This window comes from Pseudophryne corroboree, chromosome 6 (assembly GCF_028390025.1).
Source record: "Pseudophryne corroboree isolate aPseCor3 chromosome 6, aPseCor3.hap2, whole genome shotgun sequence".
NCBI lineage: Eukaryota > Metazoa > Chordata > Amphibia > Anura > Myobatrachidae > Pseudophryne > Pseudophryne corroboree.
The window spans coordinates 326,364,939-326,387,782 of record NC_086449.1 but is presented as its reverse complement, the minus strand read 5'-3'; the positions used below and the strand labels follow the sequence as shown (position 1 = coordinate 326,387,782).

The window sequence follows — 22,844 nt, the reverse complement described above, 5'->3', positions numbered from 1 at the left end:
ACTTGTGATAACATACCCATTTAACAGTATGAACAACAACAAAGCATCAACCACAGATGCCAACATAACATAACCCTTTATTAAGCCATAACTATATACACGTATTGCAGAAAGTCCGCACTTGGGACGGGCGCCCAGCATCCACTACGGACTACGAGAAATAGATTTACCGGTGAGTAAAATCTTATTTTCTCTAACGTCCTAGTGGATGCTGGGGACTCCGTAAGGACCATGGGGATTATACCAAAGCTCCCAAACGGGCGGGAGAGTGCGGATGACTCTGCAGCACCGAATGGGCAAACACAAGGTCCTCCTCAGCCAGGGTATCAAACTTGTAGAATTTTGCAAAGGTGTTTGAACCCGACCAAGTAGCTGCTCGGCAAAGCTGTAATGCCGAGACCCCTCGGACAGCCGCCCAAGAAGAGCCCACTTTCCTTGTGGAATGGGCTTTTATCGATTTTTGGATACGGCAATCCCGCCGCAGAATGAGCCTGCTGAATCGTGTTACAGATCCAGCGAGCAATAGTTTGCTTTGAAGCAGGAGCACCCAGCTTGTTGGATGCATACAGGACAAACAGCGAGTCAGTCTTCCTGACTCCAGCCGTTCTGGTCACAAATCTTCAAAGCCAAGACTACATCAAGCAACTTGGAATCCTCCAAGCCACCAGTAGCCGCAGGCACCACAATTGGTTGGTTCAAATGAAAGGATGACACCACCTTTGGCAGAAATTGCAGACGAGTCCGCAATTCTGCCCTATCCATATGGAAAACCAGATAGGGGCTTTTACATGACAAAGCCGCCAATTCTGACACACGCCTAGCCGAAGCTAAGGCCAACAGCATGACCACTTTCCACGTGAGATACTTTAGCTCCACGGTCTTAAGTGGCTCAAACCAGTGGGATTTCAGGAAACTCAACACCACGTTAAGATCCCGAGGTGCCACTGGTGGCACAAAAGGGGGCTGAATATGCAGCACTCCCTTAACAAACATGTGAACCTCAGGCAGTGAAGCCAGTTCTTTTTGGAAGAAGATGGATAGGGCCGAAATCTGGACCTTTATGGAAGTTTCTTCCTTGAGTGACTGCCCCCCCATCCTCGGAGGCTTGCATCCATGGTCACCAGGACCCAGTCCGGTATGCCGAACCTGCGGCCCTCGAGGAGGTGAGCACTTTGCAGCCACCACAGAAGAGACACCCTGGCCCTGGGGGACAGGGTGATCAGCCGATGCATCTGAAGATGCGATCCGGACCACTTGTCCAACAGATCCCACTGAAAGATCCTCGCATGGAACCTGCCGAAGGGAATGGCTTCGTATGACGCCACCATCTTTCCCAGGACTCGCGTGCAGTGATGCACCGATACCTGTTTTGGTTTTAGGAGGCCTCTGACCAGAGTCACGAGCTCCTGAGCCTTCTCCTCCGGGAGAAACACCTTGTTCTGGTTTGTGTCCAGAATCATGCCCAGGAAGGGCAGACGCGTCGTAGGAATCAGCTGCGACTTTGGAATATTCAGAATCCAGCCGTGCTGTTGCAACACTTCCTGAGAGAGTGCTACGCTGATCAGCAACCGCTCCCTGGACCTCGCCTTTATGAGGAGATCGTCCAAGTATGGGATAATCGTAACCCCTTGCTTCCGAAGGAGCACCATCATTTCCACCATCACCTTGGTAAATATTCTCGGTGCCGTGGACAGGCCAAACGGCAACGTCTGGAATTGGTAATGACAGTCCTGTACCACAAACCTGAGGTACTCCTGATGAGGTGGATAAATGGGGACATGCAAGTACACATCCTTGATGTCCAGAGACACCATAAAATCCCCCTCTTCCAGGCTTGCAATGACCGCTCTGAGCGATTCCATTTTGAACTTGAATCTTTTCAGATAAATGTTCAGGGACCGTCCGTCCGGTTTCTGTACCACAAACATTGTGGAATAGTATCCTCTTCCTTGTTGAAGGAGGGGAACCTATACCACCACCTGCTGGAGATATAATTTGTGAATTGCCGCTAACACTACTTCCCTTTCTATGGGGGAAGCTGGCAGGGCCGATTTGAGGTAACGGTGAGGGGGCATCACTTCGAATTCCAACTTGTATCCCTGAGACACAATCTGTATAGCCCAGGGATCCACCTGTGAGCGAACCCACTGGTGGCTGAAATTTCTGAGACGCACCCCCACCGCTCCTGTGGAGCCCCAGCGTCATGCGGTGGATTTAGTGGAAGCCGGGGAGGACTTCTGTTCCTGGGAACTAGCTGAATGGTGCAGCTTCTTTCCTCTACCCCTGCCTCTGGCCAGAAAGGACGCACCTCTGACCTTCATGCTTCTCTGTGATCGAAAGGACTGCATTTGGTAATACGGTGCTTTCTAAGGCTGTGAGGGAATATATGGCAAAAAGTTTGACTTCCCAGCCGTAGCTGCGGAAACTAGGTCCGAGAGACCGTCCCCAAACAATTCCTCACCCTTGTAAGGTAACACCTCCATGTGCTTTTTGGAGTCGGCATCACCTGTCCATTGCAGAGTCCACAGGACCCTTCTGGCAGAAATTGACATTGCATTTATTGCTAGAGCCCAGTAGGCAAATGTCCCTCTGGGCATCCCTCATATATAGGACAGCATCTTTTATATGCCCCAGGGTCAGTAAAATGGTATCCTTGTCTAAGGTATCCATTTCCTCAGACAGATTATCTGCCCATGCTGCTACAGCACTACACATCCAGGCCGACGCAATAGCCGGCCTCAGTATAGTACCTGAGTGTGCATAAACAGACTTCAGGATACTTTCCTGCTTCCTATCTGCAGGATCCTTTAGGGCGGCCGTATCCTGTGACGGCAGGGCCACCTTTTTAGATAAGCGTGTCAGAGCTTTATCTACCCTAGGGGAGGATTCCCAGCGGATCCTGTCCGTTGGCGGGAAAAGGTACGCCATAAGTAACCTTTTGGAAATCAGCACTTTATCATCAGGGGAATCCCATGCTTTTTCACATAATTCATTTAACTCATGTGAAGGGGGAAAAGTCACCTCTTGCTTTTTCTCCCCATACATATACACCCTTTTGTCAGGGACAGGGTGTTCCTCCGATATGTGCAATACATCCTTCATTGCTATAATCATGTATCGGATGGCTTTAGTAATTTTAGGCTGCAACTTTGCCTCATCGTCATTGGAGTCAGAATCCGTGTCGACATCTGTGTCAACCAACTGGGATAGTGGGCGCTTTTGAGACCCTGACGGCCTCTGAGCTGCAGAATCAGACACGGGTTGAGACCCTGACTGATTATCCAACCTTTTATGGAAGGAGCTTACGTTATCATTTAACACCTTCCACATATCCATCCAATCAGGTGTCGGCGCCGACACCACAGTCACTTGCACTTGTTCTGCCTCCACGTAACCGTCCTCGTCAAACATGTCGACATAAACGTACCGACACACCGCACACACACAGGGAATTCTCTAATTGAGGACAGGACCCCACAAGGCCTTTTGGGGAGAGAGAGTATGCCAGCACACACCCCAGCGCTATATAACCCAGGGATTACACAGTAACTTAGTGTTTACCCAGTAGCTGCTGTTTATGATAATTTGTGCCTAAATTTATGTGCCCCCCCTCTCTTTTTACCCTTTTTCTACCTTGATACTGCAGGGGAGAGCCTGGGGAGCTTCCTCTCAGCGGAGCTGTGAAGAGAAAATGGCGCTGGATAGTGCTGAGGAAGAAGGCCCCGCCCCCTCAGCGGTAGGCTTCTGTCCCGGGTCTGTGTAATAAAATGGTGGGGGCTCATACATATATACAGTGCCCAGCTATATATATGTCTTTTTGCCAAGAGGTATCCTAATTGCTGCCCAGGGCGCCCCCCCCCTGCGCCCTGCACCCTACAGTGACCGGAGTGTGTGGGTAGTGTGGGCGCAATAACGCACAGCTGCAGTGCTGTGCGCTACCTCATGTGAAGACAGGAGTCTTCTGCCGCCGATTTCGATGTCTTCTTGCTTCTGCCGGCTTCTGACTTCTGGCTTTGCGAGGGGGACGGCGGCGCGGCTCCGGGAACGGACGACAAGGTCAGGTCCTGTGTTCGATCCCTCTGGAGCTAATGGTGTCCAGTAGCCTAAGAAGCGCAACCTAGCCGCAGTTAGTAGGTTTGCTTCTCTCCCCTCAGTCCCACGTAGCAGAGTCTGTTGCCAGCAGAAGCTCTCTGAAAATAAAAAAACCTAACTAAAATACTTTCTTATTAGCAAGCTCAGGAGAGCTCACTAAAAAGCACCCAGCTCTGGCCGGGCACAGATTCTAACTGAGGTCTGGAGGAGGGGCATAGAGGGAGGAGCCAGTGCACACCAGGTAGTACTAAATCTTTCTTTAGAGTGCCCAGTCTCCTGCGGAGCCCGTCTATTCCCCATGGTCCTTACGGAGTCCCCAGCATCCACTAGGACGTTAGAGAAATAGGCATTTTGGACATGCACTGAACTCTCAGCGGGTCACCGAGTGTTTTGGAGTTCATTCGTCCAACCATCAAGCCCGCGAACTAACGAACGGCAGGTACACTAAGTTACCTAACCAAGAGGTCTGCAAATAAACTCCTCTCCCAGCCAGAGGTAATACGTTGAACTCTTATACATGAGAAGTGCAGCGGCATGCTGCAGAGATGGGTCAAGCATAACGCTGTGATTTCCAGAGCTTACAGCGTCCTCCCTGCCCTGCCTCTCTGACCGCAATCAGGGCTTCGAATCGTACTACACTGTCTCTCCTCATCACATATAGTCCTTCCATGCTGTTACCTGTGAAAGAGTTATATGGCGGACAATGCTCATTGATTCTGGCACCAGGTATTAAACTTGTCAATAACAGGTGTACCCTAAAAGAGACATGGACAGTATACAATTTGTTACAAGCACTTAACACTTAGCTCTTTTATGCACATCAAAAGGATCGGATCCAAGTGAATTAAGGAATTTATAAACAAATGGTGATTATAACCACTCCTTATTCATTACAGAAGCTATTGCTTTTTTATTACCATTATACAGTAATAATAAGAATTTACTTACCGATAATTCTATTTCTCGGAGTCCGTAGTGGATGCTGGGGTTCCTGAAAGGACCATGGGGAATAGCGGCTCCGCAGGAGACAGGGCACAAAAAGTAAAGCTTTAGGATCAGGTGGTGTGCACTGGCTCCTCCCCCTATGACCCTCCTCCAAGCCTCAGTTAGGTACTGTGCCCGGACGAGCGTACACAATAAGGAAGGATTTATGAATCCCGGGTAAGACTCATACCAGCCACACCAATCACACTGTACAACCTGTGATCTGAACCCAGGTAACAGTATGATAACAGCGGAGCCTCTGAAAGGATGGCTCACAACAATAATAACCCGATTTTTGTAACTATGTACAAGTAATGCAGATAATCCGCACTTGGGATGGGCGCCCAGCATCCACTACGGACTCCGAGAAATAGAATTATCGGTAAGTAAATTCTTATTTTCTCTATCGTCCTAGTGGATGCTGGGGTTCCTGAAAGGACCATGGGGATTATACCAAAGCTCCCAAACGGGCGGGAGAGTGCGGATGACTCTGCAGCACCGAATGAGAGAACTCCAGGTCCTCCTTAGCCAGGGTATCAAATTTGTAGGATTTTACAAACGTGTTTGCCCCTGACTAAATAGCCGCTCGGCAAAGTTGTAAAGCCGAGACCCCTCGGGCAGCCGCCCAAGATGAGCCCACCTTCCTTGTGGAATGGGCATTTACATATTTTGGCTGTGGCAGGTGTGCCACAGAATGTGCAAGCTGAATTGTATTACACATCCAACTAGCAAAAGTCTGCTTAAAAGCAAGAGCACCCAGTTTGTTGGGTGCATACAGGATAACAGCAAGTCAGTTTTCCTGACTCCAGCCGTCCTGGAACCTATATTTTCAGGGCCCTGACCACATCTAGCAACTTGGAGTCCTCCAAGTCCCTAGTAGGCGCAAGACACCACAATAAGCTGGTTCAGGTGAAACACTGACACCACCTTAAAGAGAGAACTGGGGACGAGTCCGCAGCTCTGCCCTGTCCGAATGGACAAACAGATATGGGCTTTTTTGAGAAAAAAACCACCAATTTGACACTCGCCTGGTCCAGGCCAGGTCCAAGAGCATGTTCACTTTTCATGTGAGATGCTTCAAATCCACAGATTTGACTGGTTTTAAACCAATGTGTTTTGAGGAATCCCAGAACTACGTTGAGATCCCACAGTGCCACTGGAGGCACAAAAGGGGGTTGTATATGCAATACTCCCTTGACAAACTTCTGGACTTCAGGAACTGAAGCCAATTCTTTCTGGAAGAAAAATCGACAGGGCCGAAATTTGAACCTTAATGGACCCCAATTTGAGGCCCATAGACACTCCTGTTTGCAAGAAATGCAGGAATCGACCGAGTTGAAATTTCTTCGTGGGGCCTTCCTGGCCTCACACCACGCAACATATTTTCGCCACATGTGGTGATAATGTTGTGCGGTCACCTCCTTTCTGGCTTTGACCAGGGTAGGAATGACCTCTTCCTGAATGCCTTTTCCCTTAGGATCCGGCGTTCCACCGCCATGCCGTCAAACGCAGCTGCGGTAAGTCTTGGAACAGACATGGTACTTGCTGAAACAAGTCCCTTCTTAGCGGCAGAGGCCATAAGTCCTCTGTGAGCATCTCATGAAGTTCCGGGTACCAAGTCCTTCTTGGCCAATCCGGAGCCATGAGTATAGTTCTTACTCCTCTACGTCTTATAATTCTCAGTACCTTAGGTATGAAAAGCAGAGGATGGAACACATACACCGACTGGTACACCCACGGTGTTACCAGAACGTCCACAGCTATTGCCTGAGGGTCTCTTAACCTGGCGCAATACCTGTCCCGTTTTTTGTTCAGACGGGACGCCATCATGTCCACCTTTGGTAATTCCCAACGGTTTACAATTATGTGGAAAACTTCCCCATGAAGTTCCCACTCTGCCGGGTGGAGGTCGTGCCTACTGAGGAAGTCTGCTTCCCAGTTTCCATTCCCGGAATGAAACACTGCTGACAGTGCTATCACATGATTTTCCGCCCAGCGAAAAGTCCTTGCAGTTTTTGCCACTGCCCTCCTGCTTCTTGTGCCGCCCTGTCTATTTACGTGGGCGACTGCCGTGATGTTTTATCCCACTGGATCAATACCGGCTGACCTTGAAGCAGAGGTCTTGCTAAGCTTAGAGCATTATAAATTTACCCTTAGCTATATTTATGTGGAGAAAAATCTCCAGACTTGATCACACTCCCTGGAAATTTTTTCCTTGTGTGACTGCTCCCCAGCCTCTCGGGCTGGCCTCCGTGGTCACCAACATCCAAAACTGAATGCCGAATCTGCGGCCCTCTAGAAGATGAGCACTCTGTAACCACCACAGGAGAGACACCCTTGTCCTTGGATATAGGGTTATCCGCTGATGCATCTGAAGATGCGATCCGGACCATTTGTCCAGCAGATCCCACTGAAAAGTTCTTGCATGAAATCTGCCGACTGGAATTGCTTCGAAGGAAGTCACCATTTTTTTACCATGGCCCTTGTGCAATGATGCACTGATTTTAGGAGGTTCCTGACTAGCTCGGATAACTCCCTGGCTTTCTCTTCCGGGAGAAACACCTTTTTCTGGACTGTGTCCAGAATCATCCCTAAGCACAGGAGACTTGTTGTCGGGATCAGCTGCGATTTTGGAATATTTAGAATCCACCCCTGCTGTTGTAACAGTATCCGAGATAGTGCTACTCCGACCTCCAACTGTTCCCTGGACTTTGCCCTTATCAGGAGATCGTCCAAGTAAGGGATAATTAAGACGCCTTTTCTTCGAAGAAGAACCATCATTTCGGCCATTACCTTGGTAAAGACCCAGGGTGCCGTAGACAATCCAAACGGCAGCGTCTGAAACTGATAGTGACAGTTCTGTACCACGAACCTGAGGTACCCTTAGTGATAAGGGCAAATTTGGGACATGGAGGTAAGCATCCCTGATGTCTCGGGACACCAGATAGTCCCCTTCTTCCCGGTTCGTTATCACTGCTCTGAGTGACTCCATCTTGATTTGAACCTTTGTAAGTGTTCAAATTTTTTTAGATTTAGAATAGGTCTCACCTAGCCTTCTGGCTTCAGTACCACAATATAGTGTGGAATAATACCCCTTTTCTTGTTGTAGGAGGGGTAATTTAATTATCACCTGCTGGGAATACAGCTCGTGAATTTTTTCCCATACTGCCTCCTTGTCGGAGGGAGACCTTGGTAAAGCAGACTTCAGGAGCCTGCGCAGGGGAAACGTCTCGACATTCCAAACTGTACCCCTGGGATACTACTTGTAGGATCCAGGGGTCCTGTACGGTCTCAGCGTCATGCTGAGAGCTTGTCAGAAGCGGTGGAACGCTTCTGTTCCTGGGAATGGGCTGCCTGCTGCAGTCTTCTTCCCTTTCCTCTATCCCTGGGCAGATATGACTCTTATAGGGACGAAAGGACTGAAGCTGAAAAGATGGTGTCTTTTTCTGCAGAGATGTGACTTAGGGTAAAAACGGTGGATTTTCCAGCAGTTGCCGTGGCCACCAGGTCCGATGGACCGACCCCAAATAACTCCTCTTCCTTTATACGGCAATACACCTTTGTGCCGTTTGGAATCTGCATCACCTGACCACTGTCGTGTCCATAAACATCTTCTGGCAGATATGGACATCGCACTTACTCTTGATGCCAGAGTGCAAATATCCCTCTGTGCATCTCGCATATATAGAAATACATCCTTTAAATGCTCTATAGTCAATAAAATACTGTCCCTGTCAAGGGTATCAATATTTTTAGTCAGGGAATCCGACCAAGCCACCCCAGCTCTGCACATCCAGGCTGAGGCGATCGCTGGTCGCAGTATAACACCAGTATGTGTGTATATACTTTTTATGATATTTTTCCAGCCTCCTGTCAGCTGGCTCCTTGAGGACGGCCCTATCTATAGACGGTACCGCCACTTGTTCTGATAAGCGTGTGAGCGCCTTATCCACCCTAAGGGGTGTTTCCCAACGCGCCCTAACTTCTGGCGGGAAAGGGTATACCGCCCATATTTTCTATCGGGGGGAACCCACGCATCATCACACACTTCATTTAATTTATCTGATTCAGGAAAAACTACGGTAGTTTTTTCACATCCCACATAATACCCTCTTTTGTGGTACTTGTAGTATCAGAAATATGTAACACCTCCTTCATTGCCCTTAACGTGTGGCCCTAATAAGGAATACGTTTGTTTATTCACCGTCGACACTGGATTCAGTGTCCCTGTCTGTGTCGACCGACTAAAGTAAACGGGCGTTTTAAAACCCCCGACGGTGTTTTTGAGACGTCTGGACCGGTACTAATTGTTTGTCGGCCGTCTCATGTCGTCAACCGACCTTGGCGCGTGTTGACATTATCACGTAATTCCCTAAATAAGCCATCCATTCCGGTGTCGACTCCCTAGAGAGTGACATCACCATTACAGGCAATTGCTCCGCCTCCTCACCAACATCGTCCTCATACATGTCGACACACACGTACCGACACAGCACACACACAGGGAATGCTCTGATAGAGGACAGGACCCACTAGCCCTTTGGAGAGACAGAGGGAGAGTTTGCCAGCACACACCAAAAACGCTATAATTATATAGGGACAACCTTATATAAGTGTTTTCCCTTATAGCATCTTTTTTTATATATTTCTAACGCCAAATTAGTGCCCCCCCTCTCTGTTTTAACCCTGTTTCTGTAGTGCAGTGCAGGGGAGAGCCTGGGAGCCTTCCCTCCAGCCTTTCTGTGAGGGAAAATGGCGCTGTGTGCTGAGGAGATAGGCCCCGCCCCTTTTTCGGCGGCCTCGTCTCCCGCTCTTAACGGATTCTGGCAGGGGTTAAATATCTCCATATAGCCCCCGGAGGCTATATGTGAGGTATTTTTAGCCAAAAAAGGTTTTCATTTGCCTCCCAGGGCGCCCCCCTCCCAGCGCCCTGCACCCTCAGTGACTGCCGTGTGAAGTGTGCCGAGAGGAAAATGGCGCACAGCTGCAGTGCTGTGCGCTACCTTAAGAAGACTGAGGAGTCTTCTGCCGCCGATTCTGGACCTCTTCTCTTTTCAGCATCTGCAAGGGGGCCGGCGGCGAGGCTCCGGTGACCATCAAGGCTGTACCTGTGATCGTCCCTCTGGAGCTAATGTCCAGTAGCCAAGAAGCCAATCCATCCTGCACGCAGGTGAGTTCACTTCTTCTCCCCTAAGTCCCTCGTTGCAGTGATCCTGTTGCCAGCAGGACTCACTGTAAAATAAAAAACCTAAGCTAAACTTTTCTAAGCAGCTCTTTAGGAGAGCCACCTAGATTGCACCCTTCTCGGCCGGGCACAAAAATCTAACTGAGGCTTGGAGGAGGGTCATAGGGGGAGGAGCCAGTGCACACCACCTGATCCTAAAGCTTTACTTTTTGTGCCGTCTCCTGCGGAGCCGCTATTCCCCATGGTCCTTTCAGGAACCCCAGCATCCACTAGGACGATAGAGAAATTGTATGTAATTTTTTTTACTGTGTGTATTTTAAACTGTAATTTTTATGGAAATTTATTGATATAATTGCGAATGCACTCTTGATATATTGACCTTATATTTTTCTTGTGTACCCAAGCCTTACACCTCTTATTCCTTTCTCTCAGAGAACTGGGCTGGATTAAAACAGTTCAAGAAAATAAACTAGAATCCTTTTCTAGCTTTCTGCTGAAACGTCACAGCCGCCACAGTACAAGGAATGGGATTGAACTCAAGGAAATAATGTAGTTTAAGCATAAAGCAACATTGATAGTGTAAAGAAAAACGTATTTCATTTTAATGACCGTTTTTCCTTCCAAGGGGGAGGATCAGAAAAAAAAAAAGGGGGAAGAAGGATGCAGCCGCCAGAACATCGCCTTTCATTAAAAGCTCTAGACAAGCTGCATGCATAGAACAGCCAGGAGTAGCCAGAAGAGGATGCTGCTGCACAAGTAGAATACTCCCCTAAGACTTGAGGCACCTCACATCAGTTCCCCCGGTAAGCCTGTGCCTGATCAATCAATAAGCACAAGCTGTTGATCCATCTTTCTGAACCCCCTCATTCTGGAGAGATACATACTCTGGATATTGTCAAAGCAATGTCTGTAACTGTTCTGCCTTTAGTTTGTTGCAGCCAGGGATACTGAAGTATAATTTCCTGATTGATATGAAAAAAGGAAACCAAGATTAGTTTGCAGCAACAATGTTCAAAAAGAACCCTACACCATATAACCCGGTTGGAAGATATGAATGACACTAGAAATACCTTAAGTTTCAGCCATTTAAAGCAGAAATCTTGTAACGGTTCGAGGGCACAAAACCACATTAGGTCCCTAAAATGCCACAGAATACTTGGGGGAGATGTATTAATCCTTGGAGTGATAAGCTGAGAAAATGCCCATAGCAACCAGCTTCTTATACCATTTTCACACTAAAGCCCAGCTCCAACCCTGGATACTGAACACGGGTCAGAGCTGGGGCTTTAGATATACTTCCCTCTTTCACACTGCCAAATGGTCCCAGGTCATCACCATTCATACAGGACACTTGTTATAACCAAGCACTCCTGAGCCTGCCAATCAGCGGCCCTTTAGTCATGACCCGGGACTGCCTTTTACACTGAGCCAGGACCCGGGTTACGCTGGTAATAAACCAGGTTCTAAGCTCAGTGTGAAAGGGGTATAACTCATTTCAAAAGAACGCAAGATAAATAACAGTTACAAACGGATTGGTTGCTTTGGGCAGCTATTCCATTTAATCTCTCTCAAGGGCAAATGTACTAAGCTTTGGAGGGAGATAAAATGGTGAGAGAGACTACCAATCAGCTCCTATCTTTTTTCAAACATAGCCTGATTTGGGATTTAACCTATTCGTTATAGCCACCATAGGAGTTTGAAATTAAGTTTTACTGGGAAAGACATAGGAGTAGAGTTACTATATGTCCAATTGTAAAGTGCAACAGAATAAGCAGTGCCAGATAAGAAATCAGGATTTTGGTACTTACCGATAAATCCCTTTCTCCGATTCCACAGGGGCCACTGGAGCGTAGTTACAATGGGAAATAGTAGGCAGTAATTGGGAGCTGGCACTTTAAAATTCTCACACTGTGGCTAGCTCCTCCCCTCCAAGCCAGTCTACGTAAAACTGTGCCCGAGGAGAGCTGGAATAAACAAACCGTAAAGGTAGAGGAGGTTAATGAAGCCCTGTAAACCAGGATAACACAAACCAAACCTGGAACAGAACCTAACAAACAACCGGCTAGCCCGAACTCAACAAGCAGTCATATGGTGATCTGCAAACTGTTAAGCAAAAAACAAGGAGGAACAGCGCTGGGCGGGCGTCCAGTGGCCCCTGTGGAATCGGAGAAAGGGATTTATCGGTAAGTACCAAAATCCTGATTTCTCCTTCATCCACTAGGGGCCACTGGAGCGTAGTTACAATGGGGACGTCCCAGAGCTCCCAAAACGGGTGGGAGAGCGCTGAGAGTCCTGTAAAACCGCTCGGCCAAACTGTGATGCAGAGGCCGCAAAAGTGTCAAACTTGTAGAATTTGACAAAAACAAATGTCGGCCCGACAAAGTATTCATGGAGACCCCACGGGCAGCTGCCCACGAAGGTCCCACAACACGCGTAAAGTGCGCTGAAATGGAAAACGGAGGCTTCCGAGCAACCGCCAAGAAGACTGTCTGATGGTCAGATGTATCCAACAGCCCAGCATATGCTGGGACCCCGGCTATTTAGTACGGGAGCATCGTACAGAACAAAGAAGAAAAAACCCTTCGTCGAATAGCCTAAGACCTCTGTAGAGAGAGAGAGTCGGCGAGCCCTGACAACAGTCAAAGAGGACTGAAAAACACTAGTGTCAGATTTATATGAAAAACGGACATCCCCTTTGGAAGAAACTACCGCTGAGGCCGAAGCTCAGCCGGGGGAGTTGCCAATAGAGTACTCCCTGAAAGAGAGCCCGAACTTACGGCCGCCAGGCTAATCTCTTTTGGAAGAAAACCGAAAAAAAGGCAGAGACCTAAAATTCAGGACAATGGTTTGAAGCGGAGCAAAACCTCCCAGAGGAACCAAAGATGACGGCTGAATGGTAACTGAAAGAATGGGAAAACCCCTTTTACCCCTATTATGTCCCATACCGTTTTCCAAAAGTGGCAAAAGCGAGAAGAGGTAACAGACTTCTGAAATCGGGGCCCAGTAGGCCTAACCGAACTAGGGAACTCCTCCCTTCTGAGGTCTCGTGAACAGTCACACGGTTAAATGAAACCAGTGTAAGATTGAACAAAGAAAAGGACCCTGTTGAAGTAGACAGTCCAGTCGAGGTAGGAGCCAAGGCTCCTCTACTGACAACAGGTGTAGCCGTATCTTCAAGTTATGGGTGGCCCAACCAGAGCCACCGAGAGGACTAACACGCATATTCCCCTCCTGTGATACCGAAAGTGAGGTAGAAATAGAAAAGGAGGCAGGATAGAATAACCAGAAACTCCCAGGAGCCCTGAGGGCATCCTCGGCTACTGCCGCCAGAGCTCACGTCCAAGAGTAGTAAAGGGTTAAAGAGTCAGTCAGAACGCCCTGAGGTCGATCCGAAATCTCCGCCAACATCGGACCAGCTGACAAACTCCGGGGAATGTTCCCTCACCCGGGAGTCTGACCTGGTGGCTTGACCTGGAAAGATTGTTGTCCCCCGCTCAGCGGGGAATGTAGGCGACCAATCATTGCGTCGCAACTTGACTGAAGAAATAGAGTACCTGGTGCCGAGGAAGGAAAAATCCTCTGACGGACCGTGTTGAGAAAACGTCTACGAGGAGCATAAATTGGATCTGTGTCGAACCAGAAGCTCCTGGATCCTCCGGATATTCAGAAGCCACCTAATGTACAGAGTGGGATAGTAGCAGTAGATTGTCCCATTAGGGAACCAACGTCACCTCCTGCCTTTGAAAAAAAGAGTTATTCTGCGAACTTCCTGAACCCTGTGGGATCGGAAGAGAGACCGAAAGGAAAGGACTGACAGTGAAAATGAGAATCCTGTAATACGAATCTGAGAAAAGCCCGATGAGGAAACCCAACCGAAATCAGTAAACAGGCATCTCTGAAGACCAGGGACACGTAAAACTCCCTTTCTTGTTCAAACTAGCAATCACAGACTGAAAGGATTCTAAGGCCAGAATATGCCTGGCCAAGCCCACTGGCTTCGGAACGTGAAAAGAAAACAAAGACCTGAGAACTGTCCCGATTCAAATGATATGTGAAAAACAGGATCAACACCCTTTGCGGTTAGGAGCATATGGAGCGCCGCCTGCAGTATGACTCTCTTGTCATCGTAAATTGTCCCGACCCATGCCGAGGGACTCCTGAGACGGTTGTACTCCAAAATCCAGTCTGTAACCGCCCAAGCCTTCTCCCACCGACATGCGCCTATCCTGGGACCCTCCAGGTGGTAGGAAGGTCTGACCTGTAGAGGGTGTATAGGATGACCTAAAATCAGACTGGACCGAGGATGTTGAACCTCTGCTTCAGCCTTTTACCCTGAGATCCCCTGGCGACGGAGATATCGCCCGTGTGGAGTCGAAAGCTTGAAAGGGCACGGAAAAATCTAAAGGAAAGACCGGTAAAGGTCTGTCTTGGAGCTGGGGCAGTAGTAGGATAAAGCAAAGCGGACTTACCTCCAATGGCTCAAGAAATCCTGCAGAAAGTTCCTTCCCCCTGAACCATCTGCCCCGTAGGATTTCATGTTCACCTGTCACTGTCGCAGCCCCAGAGGTCGTCGGGTTAAGACAGCCCAAGCGAAAATGCAGGTTCCGAGTCTGCAGACGTGGAGACCTCCAAAGAACATAAAGCAGAATCGTGATTCTGACCTATACCAAAGTATCAAATGATCCTGATGCGAAACATCCTGTAACCTAGAGGACAATTGTTCCACAACCTACCTGCTCCGGACAAGGTAGAACCCAGCTGCCGCATATGTGTCTTCGATGGATCCCTGAGCAAGGTTGCCTCAGGAAAACGGCAGCTTGTTGGACCGGCGATACATGGAGGGGTATACCCTGGAGAGGTCCTGATACCATTTCCTGCCGTCTGCGGGGAAAGGATAGGAAAAGAAACATTGTTTGATACCTGAAATTGTGTATTCGGGTGTCCGCCGGCCGCCCACCGGAGCCTGCCCAGCTCATCCGAAACTGGACCAGTCGCTGTCATTTAGTCATCGGCGTCGAACCCTGATGGACTTGACGTGCCCGCCTCCTCTACCTGCAGTATCAGACGAACTGCTGTATAATGCACCTGGATATTCTGAGACACTGGTTCAGACTCCACAGAAAATAGGATTTTGGTACTTAGCAGGTAAATCCTTTTCTTTGAATCCATAGGGGGCACTGGAGTACTCTTGGGATATGGACGGCTTCCGTAGGAACAGCACTGAATATTTAAATTTAGAACACTCCACCCCTCCATATCCCCGAGTACCTCAGTGTTTTTTACTGAGCCGAACAGGAACTATAGAGAGGTTGACAATGGAGTATTACATATAACATAACGGACAATAACGAAGTTGACACATAACGTTACTGACAACTAAACAGTTGACACCCTAACCAGCACTTGATAATTTGAACCAGTCGGTGAGAGTGTGTTACCATAAGATCCTCAGAACTCACCACAACTAGGTAAAACTGCTCTGGGTGGGCGTCCAGTGCCCCCTATGGATTCAAAGAAAAGGATTTACCTGGTAAGTACCAAAATCCTATTTTCTTTTTCATCCACTAGGGGTCACTGGAGTACTCTTGGGACGTACCAAAGCTTCTCCCGTGGGCGGGAGAGCTGTTTGGCACCTGTAACACTAGGCGGCCAAAGCTAGATGCTGATGCCGTAAACGTATCAAACTTGTAAAAGCGCACAAACGTGTGCACTGAAGACCATGTAGCCGCACGGCAAAGCTGCGTCGTAGAAGCTCCCCGACCAGCTGCCCATGAAGTTCCCACAGAACGTGTGGAATGAGCGGTTACTGATGTAGGCGGCTGTAACCTGGCACTGTAGGCGGAATGAATGGAGGCTGTACTCTGAGGACACCTTGGAGAAAAGTGCGTATAGACGGCAATAGAGCCAATCGTCTTTGAAAGTAAATTGACAAAGCAGATACCTGCACCTTTAGTGTAGATAAACGCAGTCCTCCATCCAACCCTGTTTGTAGAAACAACAAAAGGCGGGATAACTTGAAAGATGATGTCGGAAACTTCCGAGCTTCACACCAACCTATATAGGCACGCCATATTCTGTAATAATGAGCTGCCGTAACCGGCTTCCTAGCTCGTAGCATGGTTGGTATAACCGATTCTGGAATGCCCTCTCTCTTCTTAAGAGGGCGGTCTCAACAGCCACCCCGTCAAACGCAGCCGCGCTAAATCGGGGTAAAGGAACGGACCCTGTTGTAACAGGTCTGGACGTAGTGGGAGCGGCCAAGGATAGTCTGCGAGTAGTCCTTGGAGATCCGAGAACCAAGCTCTCCGAGGCCAATGAGGCGCCACTAGTATGACTGTGACAGACTCTCTTTTGATCCGTTTTAGCACCAGAGGGAGCAACAGAAACGGTGGAAACAGATACACAAGACTGTACGGCCACGCGACAGTGAGAGCATCCACCGCCACTGCCTTTGTATCTCTTGTTCTGGACACATACTGGAACGTTTGGTGATTGTGTCGAGACGCCATCAGGTCCACCTGAGGATAACCCCATCGCTGAACCAACATGTGAAACACTTCTGGATTTAATGCCCATTCGCCTGGATGAAAATCCCGACGACTGAGATAATCCGCTTCCCAGTTGTCCACTCCCGGAATGAACACGGCCGACAATATCACCTGGTGGTATTCCGCCCAATTGAGGATTCGAGCTACTTCCCGCATTGCCATGCGGCTTCTCGTTCCTCCTTGTTTGTTGATGTATGCGACCGCCGTCGCATTGTCCGACTGCACTTGGACAGGCTGAGAGCGAAGCATGTGCACTGCTTGTCGTAGCGCATTGTAAACTGCGCGGAGTTCCAGGACATTTATAGACAGCAATCTTTCGTGATCCGCCCAGAGACCCTGGAGCTGACAATTTTGAATTACCGCTCCCCAACCTCTGAGACTGGCGTCCGTAGTTAGAATTATCCAATTCCAGCCTCCGAACCGTCTTCCTGCGGTTAAATTGTGTTCCTTGAGCCACCAGAGCAGAGACACTCTTGCCCTTGGCGACAACCTCACCCTGTGGTGAATCTGCAGATGCGAGCCCGACCACTGGGCGAGCACATTCAGTTGAAATGGACGCGAGTGAAATCTTCCGAACTGAAGCGCTTCGAAAGCTGCCACCATTGTGCCTAAGAGGCGAATGCACAAGTGTACAGACACTGTGCGTGGCTTGAGCACTAACTGTACTAGATGGCGTAGAACTTGTACTTTCTGTTGTGGTAGGTAAATTCTTTGATTGACCGTATCGAGAATCATACCTAGGAATTGAAGGCGTTGAGACGGAATTAGATGTGATTTCTTGAAATTGACAATCCAACCGTGGTGAACCAGTACATCGTACGTTAGCAGCGCATGTTGGAGAAGCATCTGTTGAGACGGAGCTTTGATGAGCAGATCGTCTAAATACGGAACTATGGTCACTCCCAGGGATCCGAGATGAGCTATCATCACAGACATCACTTTGGTGAATACCCGAGGCGCTGACGACAGGCCAAACGGTAGAGCCTGAAACTGGTAATGGTTCTGGCGTATTGCAAACCGTAAGAATTTCTGATGAGGCTGCCAAATTGGAATGTGTAAGTACGCATCCTTGAGATCTAGCGCAATCATAAATTCCTTTGGCTCTAAACCCGCAATCACCGAACGCAGAGACTCCATCTTGAATCTGTAGTAAGTTACGTACTAATTGAGACCCTTTAAGTTCAATATTGGTCTGACTGAGCCATCCGGCTTCGGTACCACAAACAGACTGGAATAATAACCCTGACCCTGCTGATGTACAGGGACCGGAATCAAAACCGAATCCAGTAGGGACTGAATGGCAATTTGCAGAACCGCCCTCTTGTCGTCCGACAGAGGCAATCCTGTCTTGAAAAACCGCAGAGGCGGAAGGCAGTCTAACTCTATTTTGTAACCTTTTAACACTAAATTGCGGATCCACCCATCCGCGGATGTGTGGAACCACGCCAAATGGAACGTCTGAAGGCGTGCTCCCACAATCGGAGAACCGAGATGGGCTGGTAGCCCGTCATGCCACTGGTTTGTCGGTAACCTTAGCGTCCTGGCGACTTGTGTTGGTTTGTTGGAAACCACGTCCACGTCTAGCAGGCGTGGCTGTTCCTCTGCCACGTCCTCGAAAGGACTGAGGTCTAAAGGATTTGAACGAAGGTCCAGCGTACCTCCTTCTTGATACCGGTGGAGGCAATGGTAAGAAAACAGACTTACCTCCCGTAGCCTCAGCAATCCATGCGTCCAATTCAGGACCAAACAACTTCTTGCCATCGTAAGGCAACGCCTCTATACCTCGTTTGACCTCTGCCTCCGCATGATAAGCACGCAGCCAGAGTGCTCTTCGTGCCGTAACTAGCGACGATGAAATACGAGAAGTGAGTTGACAGACGTCAGTAGACGCTGTACAGAGATACTCTACAGCCTTCACTCATTTGATTTGCAAGAAGTATCAGGTTTTCGTCATGTAAAGCAGATTTGAGTTCTGTAATCCATATTATGAGCGCCTTAGTGACCCAGATGCCAACCAATCCAGGTCTCAGCATCACACCTGCTGCTACATACATGGACTTTAGCATAGTTTCTATCTTGCGATCTGAAGGGTCTTTAAGCGTAGTAGCTGCTGGCACTGGTATGGTTAATTTCTTGGTAAGCTTCGACACTGACGAATCAACTACTGGTGGATTCTCCCATGTACATGTTACCGAGTCTGGAAACTAGACTTAAATCTGCGAGGTATAGAAAACCGTTTATCTGGATTCTGTCGTGTTTCTACTAACATCTGATTCAGAGATTCCGAGACAGGAAAACTTATTGGAGTTTTTTTGTAGTTTAGTAAATACGACCTGATCATTTGAGAGGGGCTCCTCAGTTTCAGTAAACTTCAGAGACTGACGTACCGCTCTGATGAGATCATCAATGCCGGAACTGTTAAAATCCTCACCATCTGACTCCACTTCGCCCTTCTCACCCTCATCTTGTTCCGTGAGATCTGGCATGGAATCGTCAGAATGCAACATAGCAGAAACCGGAAAATCATAAGACATATGAAATTTATCCCGTTTACCCAAAATGGATTTGGACCTTACGCAAGGCTGAGACGCCTCCGGTAGTTCTGGCGGTCTCACCCTAGACTCAGATCTTGCCGTTTCCCGCTCCTGTCGAGCGGCGGTCAATTCTGATTGTAACCTATCCAGTACATTTACTAACATTTCCCACGGAGGGTTCGGTGAGGAAATTGGCTGTAAAAATAGGATTTTGGTACTTACCAGGTAAATCCTTTTCTTTGAATCCATAGGGGGCACTGGAGTACTCTTGGGATATGGACGGGCGTAGCCGAACAAAGGCACTGAATATTCAAATTCAGGACTCTCCCCCCCCTCCATATCCCCAAGTACCTCAGTGTACCTTGCCAGTGTTTTTTACTGAGCGAACAGGATATAGAGAGGTTGACAATGGAGAATCCCTATAACATAACGGACAACCACAAAGTTGATCCGTAACCTTATTGTCAACTAAACAGTTGACACCTTAACCGATAGAACTTTATAATTTGAGCCAATCGGTGAAAATGTGTTACCATAAGCTCCCTTGAGCTTAATACCATCCAAGTTAAATTTGTTCACTAAGCTCCTTTGAGCTTAAAACAACCCAGGTAAAACTGCTCTGGGTGGGCGTCCAGTGCCCCCTATGGATTCAAAGAAAAGGATTTACCTGGTAAGTACCAAAATCCTATTTTCTTTATCATCCACTAGGGGTCACTGGAGTACTCTTGGGACGTACCAAAGCTTCCCTCGTGGGCGGGAGAGCTGTTTGATACTTGTAACAGTAGGCAGGCCAAAGCTAAATGCTGATGGCGCCACCATTAATAACGTATAAACGTGCACAAACGTGGTGCACTGAAGGCTATGTAGCCGCGTTGTAGACGCTCCACGACCCGTTGGGTCTGACATTCCCACAGAACCTGTGGGATGAACTATTACTGACGTAGGCGATTGTAACTTAGCCTTAAAGTAAGTCTGACTTGTAGTCATTATTATCCAACTGGATAATGTCTGCTGAGAAACTGGCTAACCCCAGTTTACAGTATCATATAGAACAAACAACGTATTCATATCACGTACTGTAGACGTTCGGTACATATATAAACGCGTAACGCGTGTACCACATTCAGAATTCAAGAATGTGCAGTCCACACAGGAACCACTATTGGTATATTGATGTGAAGAATACGAAAGCGGATTTCGTCCGAAGATCTGCTTTGTCATGAGAAACTCAAATACGGTGGCTTGGAATACAAGGCACCCAAATATGAAAACAAAACCTTTGCCGAAGCACCCTTGCCGAAGGCAAGGCTAGAAGAAAAATGTTTTCCAAAGTGAGAAACTTAATTCTCATTTGTTGTAAAGGTTCAAAAAATATGAAACTTACTTCCCCTTTGTTGAAAGGGTTCCAAAATATGAAAACTGTAATAAATCTGAACCCAACCTCAAATCGCCTGGCGCTGTAGGTGGGATAAATAGAGTCTGAACTTTGGTGACACCTTGTAGAAAGATGTTTACAGACGCAAATAGAGGCAAACTTCTTTGAAAATACGTTTACCACACAGATACCTGCACTGTTAGTGCAGATGAACGCAGTTTTCCATTCCATCCCGTTTAACAGAATACGGGTACTTGAAGTATGATGTTGGAAACTTCTGAGGTTTACAACCTATGTAAGCACACGAAATGTTTTAATAATGAGCTGCCTTAAGCGGCTTACTATTTCGTTACATGGTTGGTATAACCGATACTGTAATGCTCTATTTTTTTAAGAGGGCGGTCTTATGGAACGTTTCACGAATTTGCGTGTCATCCTTGCGCAGGGGCCATGCTAATCTTCTCTGTATCGTTCCAACTTTAGTATATGTGCTGCCGAAGCGAGCACTGAACCCTCACCCCGTCAACCGCAGCTGCGGTACATAGATAATAGGTACATAGGTAACTATGGGTAAAAGAACGTTCCCTGATGTAACAGGTTGGACGTATTATGAGCGGGCCAAGATCGTGTGCAAGTATTCCTTGAAAATTCGAGAAGCAAACTTCTCTGAAACCCATAAGATACCACCAGTATGCCTGTGACGAACTGTCTTCTGATCCGTTTTGGCAACGAAGAAAGAAGCGGAAATTGGTGAAGCCAGATACACGATGCTGAATGACCCCATGAATGTGATGTACACATACTGAGCTTTTGTAATTGTGGTGAGATGCCCTCATGTATACTTGAGGGTAACCCCCTTCTGTGGACTCACATCTGAAACACCTCTGGATTTAATGTCCAGTGTTTTAAAATCCAAACCCTGACAGGTGAGATCGTCTGTCTAACAGATGTCCACTCACGGATTGATATTTTGACATTTTCACCTAATGGCGTTCTGAGCCATTGAAGATTTGAGTTACCTACCGCCTTGCCATGCGGCTTATTGGTTCTCATTGGTTGTTGAGTATGCAACTGCCGTTGCTTTGTTTGACTGCTTAAGGGCAGCGTGAGCCAGGTATGAAAAACAAAATTACATGAAACTCACGGTTGTTCCTCTCCACAGAAATCTTTAGTAAAAAGCGAAAGATTTATTTGTTCTGAAGAGAAACCAGAGTCTATCCCTGGTCAGACTGAAAGCGATTTATTGCATTGTAAAATGCACATAGTTCTAGGACATTTATCTATTGCATTGTAAAATGCACAGAGTTCTAGTACATTTATCGACAGCAATCTGTCGTGTTTTAGAACCTTATAACGACAAATCCTGACTCTCTGTGACTGTAATCCAGAGTATACGCACCCTTGTTCCTTTGTGGGTAAAGCAAATGAAGGGTGGCGAACTAAATTGAAAACCCATCTTTATTCTTAATAAGTGAATACACCAATGTACCGCTAGTGTAAGTGTACTTTTGTTGTTGCTGGTGTAGTAGGTAAAAGTCTTTGAATTACCATATTTATAATCTTACCTAGGAATTGACATCGTTTAGACAGACTTAGATGTGATTGTTACTTAATCTGCTACCGCAGTATACCTTAGTAACGCAAGATATAGGAACTTTGTTGATACATAGTTCTTATGTGAGATGAGCTATCATTCCAACATCACTTTGGTAAATACAGGAAGCGATAAGCAACTGTAGAAATGAAATGGTTAATGGTTGCGGCGATTTGCAAACGCTAAACCTGTGATGAAGAAACCGGACTGTGTAAATACGCATTGTGAAGGTCAAATGCAATTATACAATTGTGTCTTCAATAAGCAAAAACTAACTACAGAAAATTACTTGCTGATTGATATTGGAACGGAGCTGTTTGATTTTGCTCAAACAGAGGGGAATAAGTAACTCTGACTCTGTTGGCGTACTACTGCCTGGTTTATAAACCAGCAAAGACTAAATGACAACCTGCCAACCCGTTCGACAGAAGCAGTTTTGTACTCCAAGCTGTAAATAGCTGAGACATATATGAGTTGAAGTCATGAAACCTCGCAACTGTAACATGAAAAGACACACTTCCACAATTGTAAA

At 47.5% G+C, this 22,844-nt stretch overlaps 1 non-coding gene and 1 pseudogene across 1 annotated transcript; both read right to left on the bottom strand.

Annotated features, from left to right (window-relative positions):
- Positions 1-21,118: 21,118 nt before the first annotated feature.
- Positions 21,119-21,225, bottom strand: LOC134938805 (U6 spliceosomal RNA). Its single transcript, XR_010181269.1, has one exon. It is a non-coding gene; the product is annotated as a U6 spliceosomal RNA (small nuclear RNA).
- A 608-nt stretch (positions 21,226-21,833) lies between these two features.
- LOC134938728 (U5 spliceosomal RNA) lies at positions 21,834-21,934 on the bottom strand (annotated as a pseudogene).
- Positions 21,935-22,844: the final 910 nt, after the last annotated feature.